The sequence below is a fragment of the Oncorhynchus nerka genome, linkage group LG23, assembly GCF_034236695.1.
Source record: "Oncorhynchus nerka isolate Pitt River linkage group LG23, Oner_Uvic_2.0, whole genome shotgun sequence".
Taxonomy (NCBI): domain Eukaryota; kingdom Metazoa; phylum Chordata; class Actinopteri; order Salmoniformes; family Salmonidae; genus Oncorhynchus; species Oncorhynchus nerka.
In genome coordinates this window covers 27718513-27732835 of record NC_088418.1, presented here as the reverse complement: position 1 = coordinate 27732835, position 14323 = coordinate 27718513, and positions in this window count along the sequence as shown.

The window sequence follows — 14323 nt, the reverse complement described above, 5'->3', positions numbered from 1 at the left end:
CAGCAAACTTGATGATGGTGTTTAAGACGTACGTGGCCACACAGTCGTGGGTGAACAGAAAGTACAGGAGAGGATTAAGCGGGCCCCCGTGTTGAGGGTCAGCGTGGCGGAGGTGTTTTTGCCTACCCTTACCACCTGGGGCCTGCCCGTCAGGAAGTCCAGGATCCAGTTGCAGAGGGAGTGGTTCAGTCCCAGGTTGGAAGACTTGTTTAGCCGAATTGGTCCTAGGACTAATTCAGCAGGTAAGTAGTACCACCAAGCCAAAAACACGGTAGGGTCACTGAAGTATCGCCTTATAGGAAATGTAAATACAACCAAAATCTCACAAGCCAAGTGAAACAAGATTCCAAGATGGCATAGCAGTTAGATGTCTTTGTCTTTTGTCCTGTCTTGTCCCTTGTATATATCATTTTACAATTTTTTCTTCTCATATATTTAAAAAATATTTTCCTAAACCTAAACTTCTAAATATTCTCCTGCAACTGGCTTCACCCAATTTGGCGTGGATCTGCTTTTTTCTAAAGTATTTCTATTTACCTCAGAACTGGAATACCTCAACTGAAGCTAACTATCTGCCAGCTATCAGTTAGCAAACCATTGCTGGCGGTCATCAGCTAACCTTTAGCTAGGAAAGCTCTCGCCAGTTCGAACAGCGTGACTCAAACCAGAGCATAACGGACCTATTTTTCTCTCCATATCCCCGGATTCCTACCTCAAACTCTGAATATTGTCATCTGGATTTTCGCAACTAGCTAACCGCAATCCCGGGTGACCACTCCTGGCTAGCGTTTCTATCCCTGAGCAAGCACCAATTAGCCTGAAGCTAGCCCGGCCAGGGCTCCTGTGTTACCACCGAAGCCCACTCCTGGGCTACAATATCCGGACCCCTTCTACTGCCGGTACGGGGCACGGAACTCCGTCGATCCTCTACGACTGGAATACCAGCATAATCTGCCCGAGGATTTCAACAGGTCCCTCAGGCGTGACGCGCTGAAGGCCCATTCTGCTGAAGGCCCATTCTGCTACCTAGAGCTACTTGGAACCCTACTAACTCCACGACTGGTCTATTGACGTCACCGCACGAAGAGGCAAAAACAGACTTACCCCCACCGCGACATCCCCCAAAGGCTAACTTGCCTGCCCCGGTCTGCTAACTGCTAGTTTGCCTGCCCCGGTCTGCTAACTGCTAGCCCCTGCTAACTGCTTGCTTGCCAGCCCCGGTCTGCTAACTGCTAGCCCCTGCTAACTGCTTGCTTTCCAGCCCCGGTCTGCTAACTGCTAGCCCCTGCTAACTACTTGCTGGCCAGCTCCGGTCTGCTAACTGCTAGCTTGTTTAGTCCCAGCCTACTAACTGTTAGCATGTTAGCATCGGCCTGCTAACTGTTTGAATCGCCGTGTTCCCAGTCAGCCCAACCACTCACTGGACCCATATGTTCACTTGGCTACGCATGCCTCTCTCTAATATCAATATGCCTCGTCCATTACTGTCCTGGTTAGTGATTACAGTCTTAATTCACTGTAGAGCCTCTAGCCCTGCTCAATATGCCTTAACCGACCATGTTGTTCCACCTCATACATATGCGATGACATCACCTGGTTTAAACGTCTCTAGAGACTATACTGTATCTCTCTCATCATTACTCAATACCTAGGTTTACCTCCAATGTACTCGAATCCTACCATACCTTTGTCTGTACACTATCCCTTGAATCTATGCTATATTGCCCAGAAACCTGCTCCTTTTACTCTCTGTTCCGAACGTGCTAGACGGCCAGTTCGTATAGCATTTAGCCGTACCCTTATCCTACTTCTCCTCTGTTCCTCTGGTGATGTAGAGGTTAATCCAGGCCCTGCAGTGCCTAGCTCCACTCCCCAGGTGCTCCCATTTGTTGACTTCTGTAACTGTAAAAGCCTTGGTTTCATGCATGTTAACATTAGAAGCCTACTCCCTAAGTTTGTTTTACTCACTGTTTTAGCACACTCTGCCAACCCGGATGTCTTAGTCGTGTCTAAGAACCTTGAAATCTCCATCGCTAACTATAAAATTTTCCGCCAAGATAGAACTGCCAAAGTGTTGCAATCTACTGCAAAGATAGCCTGCAGAGTTCTGTATTACTATCCAAGTCTGTACCCAAACAATTCGAGCTTATACTTCTAAAAATGCACCTTTCCAGTAACAAGTCTCTCACTATTGCCGCTTGCTATAGACCTCCCTCTGCCCCCAGCTGTGCCCTCGATACCATATGTGAACTGATTGCACCCCATCTATCTTCTGAGCTCGTGCTACTAGGTGACCTAAACTGGGGCATGCTTAACACCCCGGCCATCCTACAATCCAAGCTTGATGCCCTCAATCTCACACAAATTATCAATGAACCTACCAGGTACAACTCCAAATCCGTAAACACGGGCACCCTCATAGATGTTACCCTAACTAACTCGCCCTCCAAATACACCTCTGCTGTTTTCAATCAAGATCTCAGTGATCACTGCCTCATTGCCTGCATCCGTAATGGGTCCGCGACCAAACGACCACCCCTCATCACTGTCAAACGCTCCCTAAAACATTTCTGCGAGCAGGCCTTTCTATTTGACCTGGCCGGGTATCCTGGAATGACATTGACCTCATCCATCAGTAGATGATGCCTGGCTATTCTTTAAAAGTGCCTTCCTCACCATCTTAAATAAGCATGCCCCATTCAATTAAAAAAAACTAGAAATAGATTTAGTCCTTGGTTCACTCCAGACCTGTCTGCCCTTGACCAGCACAAAAACATCCTGTGGCGTTCTGCATTAGCTTCGAATAGCCCCCGTGATATGCAACTTTTCAGGGAAGTTAGGAACAAATATACACAGGCAGTTAGGAAAGCTAAGGCTAGCTTTTTCAAACAGAAATTTGCATCCTGTAGTACTAACTCAAAAAAGTTTTGGGCCACTGTACAGTCCATGGAGAATAAGAGCACCTCCTCCCAGCTGCCCACTGCTCTGAGGCTAGGAAACACTGTCACCACCGATAAATCCACTGTAATTGAGAATTTCAATAAGCATTTCTCTACGGCTGGCCATGCTTTCCACCTGGCTGCCCCTACCACGGTCAACTGCCCGGCACCCTCCACAGCAACCCGCCAAAGCCCCCACCATTTTTCCTTTATCCAAATACAGATGTGAGCTGATGTTCTGAAAGAGCTGCAAAATCTGGACCCCTACAAATCAGCTGGGCTAGACAATCTGGACCCTCTATTTCTAAAATTATCTGCTGAAATTGTTTCAACCCCTATTACTAGCCTGTTCAACCTCTCTTTCGTATCGTCTGAGATTCCCAAAGATTGGAAAGCTGCCGCGGTCATCCCCCTCTTCAAAGGGGGTGACACTCTAGACCCGAACTGCTACAGACCTATATCTATCCTACCCTGTCTTTCTAAGGTCTTCGAAAGCCAAGTTAACAAACAGATTACCGACCATTTCGAATCCCACCGTACCTTCTCCACTATGCAATCTGGTTTCAGAGCTGGTCATGGGTACACCTCAGCCAAGCTCAAGGTCCTTAACGACATCATAACCGCCATCGATAAAAGACATTACTGTGTGTCGCTCTGGATAAGAGCGTCTGCTAAATGACTTAAATGTAAATGTAAATGTGCAGCCGTATTCATCGACTTGGCCAAGGCTTTCCACTCTGTCAATCAACACATTCTTATTGGCAGACTCGACAGCCTTGGTTTCTCATATGATTGCCTCACAGGTTTACCAACTACTTCTCTGATAGAGTTCTGTGTGTCAAATCGGAGGGCCTGTTGTCCGGACCTCTGGCAGTCTCTATGGGGGTGCCACAGGGTTCAATCCTCGGGCCGACTCTCCTCTCTGTATACATCAATGATGTTGCTCTTGCTGCTGGTGATTCTCTGGTACACCTCTACGCAGACGACACCATTCTGTATACTTCTCGCCCCTCTTGGACACTGTGTTAGCTAACCTCCAGACGAGATTCAATGCCATACAACTCTCCTTCCGTGGCCTCCAATTGCTCTTAAACGCAACTAAAACTAAATGCATGCTATTCAACCGATCACTGTCCGCACCTGCTCGCCCATCCAGCATCACTACTTTGGACAGCTCTGACTTAGAAGACGTGGACAACTACAAATACCTAGGTGTCTGGTTAGACTGTAAACTTGCCTTCCAGAATCACATTCAATCCAAAATTAAATCTAGAATTGGCTTGCTATGTCGCAACAAAGCATCCTCCACTCATGCTGCCAAACATACCCTCGTAAAACTGACCATCCTACCGATCCTCGACTTCGGTGATGTTATCTATAAAATAGCCTCCAACACTCTACTCAACAAACTGGATGCAGTCTATCACAGTGCCGTTTTGTCACCAAAGCCCCATACACTACCCACCATTGCGACCTGTACACTCTTTCCTTCCAGTTCTCTGCTGCCAATGACTGGAATGAACTTCAAAAATCTCTGAAGCTGGAGACTCATATCTCCCTCACTAGCTTTAAGCACCAGCTGTCAGAGCAGCTCACAGATCACTGCACCTGTACATACATAGCCCATCTGTAAACAGTCCATCTATCTACCTACCTCATCCCCGTACAGTATTTATTTATTTATCTTGCTCCTTTGCACCCCAGTATCTCTACTTGCACATTCATCTTCTGCACATCTACCATCCCAGTGCTTAATTGCTATATTGTAATTACTTCGCCACCATGGCCTATTTATTGCCTTAACTCCCTTATCTGACCTCATTTGCACTCACTGTATATATACTTTTTGTTTTCTTTTGTTCTACTGTATTATTGACTGTATGTTTTGTTTATTCTATGTGTAACTCTGTGTTGTTGTGTCAAATTGTTACGCTTTATCTTGGCCATGTCACAGTTGCAAATGAGAACTTGTTCTCAACTAGCCTACCTGGTTAAATAAAGGTGAAATTTAAAAATTTAAAAAACAGAAGTGTAGGTTTTTTTACAGAGTAATGACTATGTATGAACACCAGAGGGCGACCTTAGCAAAGCAAATATCTTGGATGATTATTCTTTAACTTAACTTTTTTTCCTCTTTCAATTTCCATTAATTATGGTTCTGACTAGGTTGAATACAGCTATGACCCGAAGGGACTTTTTCGTAACAGTTTGGGATAACTTACACAGCAGGTTAGGATAATTAACGTAACAGGTTAGGAGACTGAGTTTAAGGTTAGGAAAAGGGTTAGGGTTGGCTAAACTGCTCTCATAACCTGCTACGAAAAGTTGTAGCTGTACTCCATCTAGTCACAACCATAGTTATGAGACAATAGATTTGAAGTGTTTTGCTGCTACTTTTAGTTAACAAACTGCCATATTTGAAACAGGAACACATTTCTTAGAAATTAAACTGAAGCATTGAACCCTAAAATCATAAAAAAACAGCAAGGGCTAAGATGTTTATAATCAGAGGCCGAAAATCTGAGCCCGCCCCGCCTCTCTCTCTCTCTCTCTCTCTCTCTCTCTCTCTCTCTCTCTCTCTCTCTCGCTCTCTCTCTCTCTCTCTCTCGCTCTCTCTCTCTCCCTCTCTCTCTCTCTCTCGCTCTCTCTCTCTCTCTCTCTCTCTCTCTCTCTCTCTCCCGCTCTCTCGCTCTCTCTCTCTCTCTCTCTCTCTCTCTCTCTCTCTCTCTCTCTCTCTCTCTCTCTCTCTCTCTCTCTCTCCCCTCTCTCTCTCTCTCTCTCTCTCTCTCTCTCTCTCTCTCTCTCTCTCTCCCTCTCTCTCTCTCTCTCTCTCTCTCTCTCTCTCTCTCTCTCTCTCTCTCTCTCTGAAACACACACACCTGAGACTCGCTGGACAGCTGAGCCTATGGCAATGGGGGGTCTCTAGAGAGATTTTCCCACCAACCATCATAACCTGTTTAAGGGAGTGTGCAGTACTGTGAGTGGTACTTCATGTCTCTGTGTGTTTTGTGTGTGTGTGTGTGTGTTGGTGTGAGGAGGGATGATATTGCAATTTATGGTTAGACACTGATCAGCAACAGCAAAAGACAACTGACAATGGGCTGTAAGCAAACGGAGACAAAGAAAAGGGAAGACGAGACAACGAGAGAGAGAGAGAGAGAAGGAGAGAGAGAGAGAAAGAGATGCACACAGAGAGAGGATAACAGAGAAGAGAACAGATTGGCATAGTCCGAGACAGTAGACAGAAGACAGACAGACTGAGGAGGAGGGGATGTGCAGTGCTTGTAATTGATGTGCCCACCAGGAGCTAGCTGGCTGGCAGGGGGATGGGGGGGAGGAAAGAGGGAGGGGAGAGATGGGCACCCGGTGCCAAGACAGCAGCGGGATAAAGGGAGGCCTGGGCCTTGGGGAGCGGGCCGCTGCACCACTCGGGCAGACTGGTCTGAAACCGTGCCATCAATCAGGGGGTAGTTCACCCTGCCATGCCAGCGGGGACCCCCTCTGAGCTGACGGGTAGAGGGGGTAAGCCTGGCACAGTTGGTAAGCCCTCCCTAAACCTCCTAGTCAATGTATCACTGCCACCGAGTAGCGTGGCAAGTGGGCATGCAGGCACAGAGTGGGTACAGTACGGCAGTCGGCGATCCACCGCCATTTTGAGACAATGTCCTGTTTGTTGTCGTCCTTGCCGTTTGTTTTTGATACTGTAGAGGAGCAAAGACAAGAGGATAGAATTGAGACATTTTATTGTTAGTACTCCAGCTGTAGAAATGCCTTTTTCACGGCTTTGCAGTAACATCAGCAATTTAAGAAATCTCCATTCTAACTTATTGTCTTTGTTTTGTGGTAGGCCTATCATTTTTCTAGCCCCAGGTATTTACAACGTGGTGTACTGTTCTCCGTTTTCTTTTATTTATTTTGTACATAATAGTATGTATTGCAATGTACTCGTATATATACCTGTGTGAGCTGAGCAGCCGGTCAGCAATCTTTCAATGAGCCAAATTCAAACCTTTTTGCATACATTTCTGAAAATAAGAATATGAATCATCTGGATAAATAAAGGTCAAACAATGATTGATGGATAAATTAATTGAGCGAGTCTTTGACTTTTTTCAAATGTGAAGATGTAGTGTTTTCTTTGGATGGTAAGGCACAGCACTCTCAATTGAGTAGTGGTTCCCAACTGGTGTGCCTTGAGGAACTCTCAGGTGTGCCTTGAAACTTTTCCTAATATATTTTTTTAACACTCACTTATGAACGTGATCTGTGTAATGCACCTGGAATTTTGACTTGAGAGCACAAGTGCTGGTCAGATATTACATTAAATGGCACACGGTTACAATTGTAGGCCTATCGTTGTTTAATGTCCAGTGCGCTCAGGCTGTTACATTTGTATCATTTGAGGGGCGCGCAATCACGAGCAAAGTCATTTGTATAATTTCATTTCAGTCTGTGTAAACCATTAGCACAGGCAAGTCTGATTAGGCTTCGACCAGAGTCATTTAAATGTACTGAACACTATATACAACTTATACTGAACAAAAATATAAACGCAACATCTAAAGTGTTGGTCCCATGTTTCATTGGCTAAAATAAAGGATCCCGGAAATTTTCCATACGCACAAAGCTTATTTCTTTCAAATTTTGTGCTCAAAATTGGTTTGCATCCCTGCGAGTGAGCATTTCTCCTTTGCCAAGATAATCCATCCCCTTGACAGTTATGGCATACCAAGAAGCTGATTAAACAGCATGATCATTACACAGGTGCACATTGTGCTGGGGACAATAGAAGGCCACTGTAAAATATGCAGTTTTGTCACAGAACACAAGGCCACAGATGTCTCAAGTTTTGAAGGAGCGTGCAATTGGCATGCTGACATCAGGAATGTCCACCAGAGCTTTTGCCAGGGAATTGAATGTTCATTTCTCTACCATAAACCGTCTCCCACGTCGCATTAGAGAATTTGGCAGTACGTCTAACTGGCCTAACAATCGCAGACCACGTGTAACCACTCCAGCCCAGGCCCTCCATGTCCGGCTTTTTCACCTGAGGAATCGTCTGAGACCAGCCAATCGGACAGCTGATGAAACTGAGGAGTATTTCTGTATAAAATAAAACCCCTTTGTGGGGGAAAACTAATTCTGATTTGCTGGGCCTGACTCGCCAGTGGGTGGGTCTAGCTTCCAAGTGGGTGGGCCTATGCCCTCCCAGGCTCACCCATGGCTGCACCCCTGACCAGCCATGTGAAGTCCATAGAATAGGACCTAATGAATTTATATAAATTAATTGATTTCCTTAAATTAACTGTATCTCAGTCAAATTGATGCATGTTGCATTTATATTTTGGATCTGGCTTAGCTATACCACAGCCTCTGTCATAAAAAAAACGGAGCATGGCTTTGTGTCTGTGGTTGTAACTTTACATTGCAGAAAACCACTCGTCTATAGCCCAAACTGTAAAAACAAAATACCTATTTTACTAGTTACATTTTCTTATTTCTGGTGCAGATTTGTGGGACGCTCTTCAAGGGGTACACACAAATGAACCATCATGAGTAGGGAACTATGAAAATATTTTAAATAAACCCAATTTAATCTATTAAAAAAAGTTTGTCACAGAAAATAGATGGTTTGTAGTATGGATCCGATTTCCCTATTAAATAAATTAATAGGGAAATCTTAGGTGTGCCACATCATTTTCATATCCCATGAAGGTGTGCCATGGTTGAACAAAATGTTGGGAACCACTGCAAAGAGGGCTAGTTGGACATTTTTCTGCTAGGTCGGCCTCTGTCTGTGTGAAAATATTTATAAAAATGTATTTGTTTTGTGTTTTTCAAAGAAAACAATTTATAAACTGAAAAAAAGTGGAAGTGGAAGCTAGTTATCCGATTCTTGCTAGTTTCAAGGATGGTGACACTCGAGCAGTGGTTCTCAACTGTTTCTTTCCTTCGGGACCCAAATTGAACCAGGTTGTCTCACTTCATATTTGCAACGCGAAAAACAAATCTGCAAAACTATTCTTAATCCTAAATTGATAGTAAATGTATCAATTATATGATAAGGGAACAGCATTCCCACCTCTTTCATTGTCAATAATGACATTTTCCTATATTTTTGATGAAGAATGTGAATAAACTCACTGGCTTGAGACCACAAAATCAACCAAAATAGTGCTGCTAATAGCTCTGTATTGAAAATACTGTGATTGAAGAAAAACATTTCAGAGATTATTTAAAAATTATTATAAAATGTAAGTTCATTATCACTTATACACACTTTCTATCTTTTTTGTTTTTTAGTCAGACACCCATGACCCACTCAACCTCGAGTGGCGCAGCAGTCTAAGGCACTGCATCTCAGTGCTAGAGGCATCACTACAGACCCTGGTTCAATTCCAGGCTGTTTCACAACCGGCAGTGATAGGGAGTCCCGTAGGGCGGCGCACAATTGGCCCAGTGTTGTTAGGGTTTGGCCGGGGTAGGTCGTCATTGTAAGTAAGAATTCTCTCTTAACTGACTTAACTAGTTAAATAAAGGTTCAATTTATGAAATAAAAATCTCCCTCTATCCTAGAGCACAGTTTTATACCGGGGACTGGCAAGTTATTTTGGGGGACCACTTACATTATAACTAGTCAAACTGACGTCTGTGTGCTGCCAACACTATAGCTTCCTCCACTGTACCTGTCCTCTTATTGGGCTCAAACTAGTGGTCCTCTGCTCGCAAACACAAGTGACCGTCCTCCTTGACAACGTGCCGACCAGTTGAGCTGTGGAAAAGGATTCAATTTGATAGCTCCATTTCAAGCTAGCTGTGGAGTGAGTTTACAGCACTTTCTTATCTCTGTTACAACTTCACCGTATAAAGCAGACTCAATTAGTGTCCGTTTGTGTCTCACGGACAGACACCAGTCCACGGACCATATGTTGAGAAACATTGCCCTAGAGTGTGATGTTAACCATTTCTAAATCAAATATTCTTTTTTTTGTTGGAAAAAGCAAGAGAGCGAATGCAAAATGCAATAAGAGAGAGAGACAGCGAGTGAACGAGAGAGAGAGAGAGAGGGGAAAAGGGGAAAGTGTGAAATAAAGGGGGATGATAGATAGATGGAGAAAGAGCTACTGCTGTTTCTCCATTCATCTCTGGTTGATGTGGAGGTCTAACTACTGACAGCTCATCCATTAGCCATGGGTGGCACTGCACACTTGGAGCCAGACCAAAACCTCACATTCACCATTCACCCCTCCATCTTTCCTCTTCCCTCCTTTCCAGTTATTGCCACATCACCCGCTCTTTCTTAGCCTCCCTCTGTCTTTTTCTGTGTTGACAAATCTGGCGGTCCGGGTTGTTCATTGCGATCCCTCTATTAACATAGGATAAGATAGGACTTAGACACAGCAGTGTGTGTGTGTGTGTGTGTGTGTGTGTGTGTGTGTGTGTGTGTGTGTGTGTGTGTGTGTGTGTGTGTGTGTGTGTGTGTGTGTGTGTGTGCAGGTGCAGGTGCAGCCTCTCTCCATTTTGACAGTTAGCAATGTCACTTTTGCATCAATAAGGAGACAGATACCTGATCAATTTCATCCCCCAAAGCATGAGTCACTGTAAGCGCTGTGTTCATAGACGGGCTGCGTCAAGCCACTTGATCGCGTTACAGCCCACTAAGGAAACAGCAAACTACAGCAATCTTTTGACCCACAGTCATGAAATTGGATGAACATCACGTTGGGAGAGGCGTGTTACGAAACTGACTAGCTAGCCCTACTGATTTAACCACACTCAGTTATGTACAGGGTACCAAGGCCTAGCTAAATGGTCTGTAACCTGATTTAGCCACACTCGGTTATGTACAGGGTACCAAGGCCTAGCTAAATGGTCTGTCTGATTTAACCTCGGTTATTTACCAAGGCCTAGCTAAATGGTCTGTAACCTGATTTATGTTATGCAGGGTACCAAGGCCTAGCTAAATGGTCTGTAACCTGATTTAGCCACACTCGGTTATGTACAGGGTACCAAGGCCTAGCTAAATGGTCTGTAACCTGATTTAGATTTATGTACAGGGTATCAAGGCCTAGCTAAATGGTCTTAACCTGATTTACAGGGTACCAAGGCCTAGCTAAATGGTCTGTAACCCCACACTCGGTTATGCAGGGTACCAAGGCCTAGCTAAATGGTTAACCTGATTTAGCCAGGGTTATGTACACCAAGGCCTAGCTAAATGGTCTGTAACCTGATTTAGCCACACTCGGTTATGTACAGGGTACCAAGGCCTAGCTAAATGGTCTGTAACCTGATTTAGCCACACTCGGTTATGTACAGGGTACCAAGGCCTAGCTAAATGGTCTGTAACCTGATTTAGCCACACTCGGTTATGTAGTACCAAGGCCTAGCTAAATGGTCTGTAACCTGATTTAGCCACACTCGGTTATGTACAGGGTACCAAGGCCTAGCTAAATGGTCTGTAACCTGATTTAGCCAGCTAAATGGTCTGTAACCTGATTTAGCCACACTCTGTAACCGGTTATGTACAGGGTACCAAGGCCTAGCTAAATGGTCTGTAACCTGATTTAGCCACACTCGGTTATGTACAGGGTACCAAGGCCTAGCTAAATGGTCTGTAACCTGATTTAGCCACACTCGGTTATGTACAGGGTACCAAGGCCTAGCTAAATGGTCTGTAACCTGATTTAGCCACACTCGGTTATGTACAGGGTACCAAGGCCTAGCTAAATGGTCTGTAACCTGATTTCATGTGCGTGTTTACATGAGAAGTCAAATTGTGTGCGGACCGTATTCTGTGCATGTTTCCAGGAGACAGCCACCGTACCTGGGTCAACAGGCCAGCTGAGGCAGGACTCCTTATGGTCGGCCAGCCCAAGCGGATTATTATTTGTTTGGGTTAGTGTAACGAACCCAAATACGTGTATATTATATTGAAAAGGGGAAATACAAAAAGGCATGCCAAAACTAAAGAGGTTAACTAACACAAAACAAACACTGTCCGTGCGGGAGGCTCCTAGCCTCCTCTCCCTCACTGAATGTCGATCGTCCTGATTATCCTATCAAGGCACTGGCACAGCACCTGGACCCGGTGTCTGCTGCAGTCTGCGGGTGGGATGTGGTAGTGAAAGTGTGCTGTCCATCTATGTGCTGACACTAAACTAACCCCCCTACCATAACCCCCCCCCCCCCACTATAAAAGAAAAGACAAAACATCGCATAGTCACCCACCAGCATCGATTTTCCTAAATGTTCAAAAATGATATTATTTTTTTCCTCTTTTCCATAAATCTTCCTTAGCTGAAGAGACAAATATGTATACTATAAACACTACAGCTGTAGCTATGAGACTTGGCTACAGAAACCCTCAACTCTGAGATAAAACCGTTCTCAAAAACAAGAAGCCTGGCAAAAAAAAAAAGTATCAATTTGAATGACCTGTAAAGTACATAATATGAGAGAGGGGGATCCTCAAATCGTCTTGTGGGGGGAAGAGGATGGCAGACAAAGAGGGAGAGAAATACAGAGGGGGGGGGGGAATGAGAGGAAGAGAGGGTTGAAAGAGGGAGGACAGCAATGAGGGAGAAAGAAAGAAAGAAAGAAAGGGGATGACACAGGAGGGCGAGAGCGAAATAGAGAGTAAGGGATGATGATTGAGAGAAGCGGATGTTGTTGACCGAACATAAAAGAGAGTAACGGAAACAGTGGGACACATAGAGTGTCGTTCCCTCATTAGAGAAAAGTGGGAGGGGGTGAGAGAGGATGAGTGAGTGAGGTGATGGTGTAGTGGTGAGAGTCAAGAGAGGTAGAGAGAGAATGAGAGAGAGTGAAACTCAGCAGCTGTCAACCTAATTCCTCTAACACAGTGCTTGTGCTCTGATTAAGAAAGCGATCTGGCCTTTAATTTCCTCCTGACACCGGCTAATGCTCTATATCTCAATCGCTGCGTCCCCGCATCCCTGATCGCCAACACTACTCTACGCCGCCAGACTGCACAGCTCCGATGGTCCCCACTTGCCCAGGTGCTAAGTCACTACCAATGACAACACTACCAGGTAGCAGCCTATACAATCCACAGCCAGAACTCCATGTGTGTGTGTGTGTGAGAGGATGTGTTTCTGTGTGAGATAGGATTTCTCATTTCCCAGCCCATGTGTGTGTCTGTGCGTGTGTGTTAGTGTTCAGGAGGGGAGTGTGAAGGAGAGGTGGCGTTGCTAGCAGAGCCAGTTTGCCAACAGAGTCCCCGGAGAGAGATGGAGGGATGGAGAGCAGAAGAGAGAAAGAAAGAGAGAAAAAATAGTAAATGAGGAGAGAGAGAGAGAGAGAGAGAGAGAGAGAGAGAGAGAGAATAATGAAACGACTCCTACACCCTCACGTGATTACATGTTTTTCATCCGATACGCATATCCGGAACAGTGGAAGGGGTAGAGAAACATACAGAGAAAAGAGAGAAAAAATTAAATATGACATGCAGAGAGAGAGAGAAAGAGAGAGAGGGAGACAAAGTGGGTGTGCCAATGTGACAGAGACAAGACAGCGAGTGGGTGGGAGGTGTAAGGAGGGGAAAGAAGGAAAGAGAGGAGAGAGAGAGAGACAGAAGCACTGAGGGAGAGAGAAGACGACAGCAGAGATGTCTCAGAAAGTCAATCTGTCGGGGGGGCTCATGTGGACCGTCCCTCCTAATGTCACCCATCCGTCATTGCCGTCGCGCCTTATACCGGTCCGTGTCACACGGTGTCACGGGCATCACCCCCTCACCTTAGCGTCATTTTCCCGCTGCGTTCCTCTCACGTCTCCTCGTGTTTTGTTTTTGTTTGTTGTTTTTTTTCTCTCCCTAGCATTTTCCTCTCTCCCCACTCTTTTTAACGGAGAGTTGTGTGAATGCCGTATGCAAATGAGATGGTTATTACCCCACTGCTCATCAAGCCGCGCGGAGGAGACATTAATAGGCTGATGAATATGCATGAGAATTTGTTAATTAACTTAATTATTCTGCTGAAAATGCATTCGTCTTCCAAGGACATCTTCCCCAGGATTCCAACCTGCTCCGCTCATTAGTCATGCGATATTTCATACGCAGGGAGAGAGGGATGGAAAGAGAGAGAAAGGGAGGCCGAGAGAGAGAGAGAGAGAGAGAGAGAGAGAGAGAGAGAGAGAGAGAGAGAGAGAGAGAGAGAGAGAGAGAGAGAGAGAGATTTTTTGGTGGGGTGGGGGGGGGTCTGGGAAAGGGGAGATTGGAAAAGTAGGGGATAGATAGTACAGTATATAGTGATACTAATCAACGGCAAAGTAACTTGATATTTACAATATCAACCAAGTAAAATATTCCCTAAAAATACAAAAAATACTCAAATACTAAACCTTCAAGCATTCATTCAGTGAGCTCT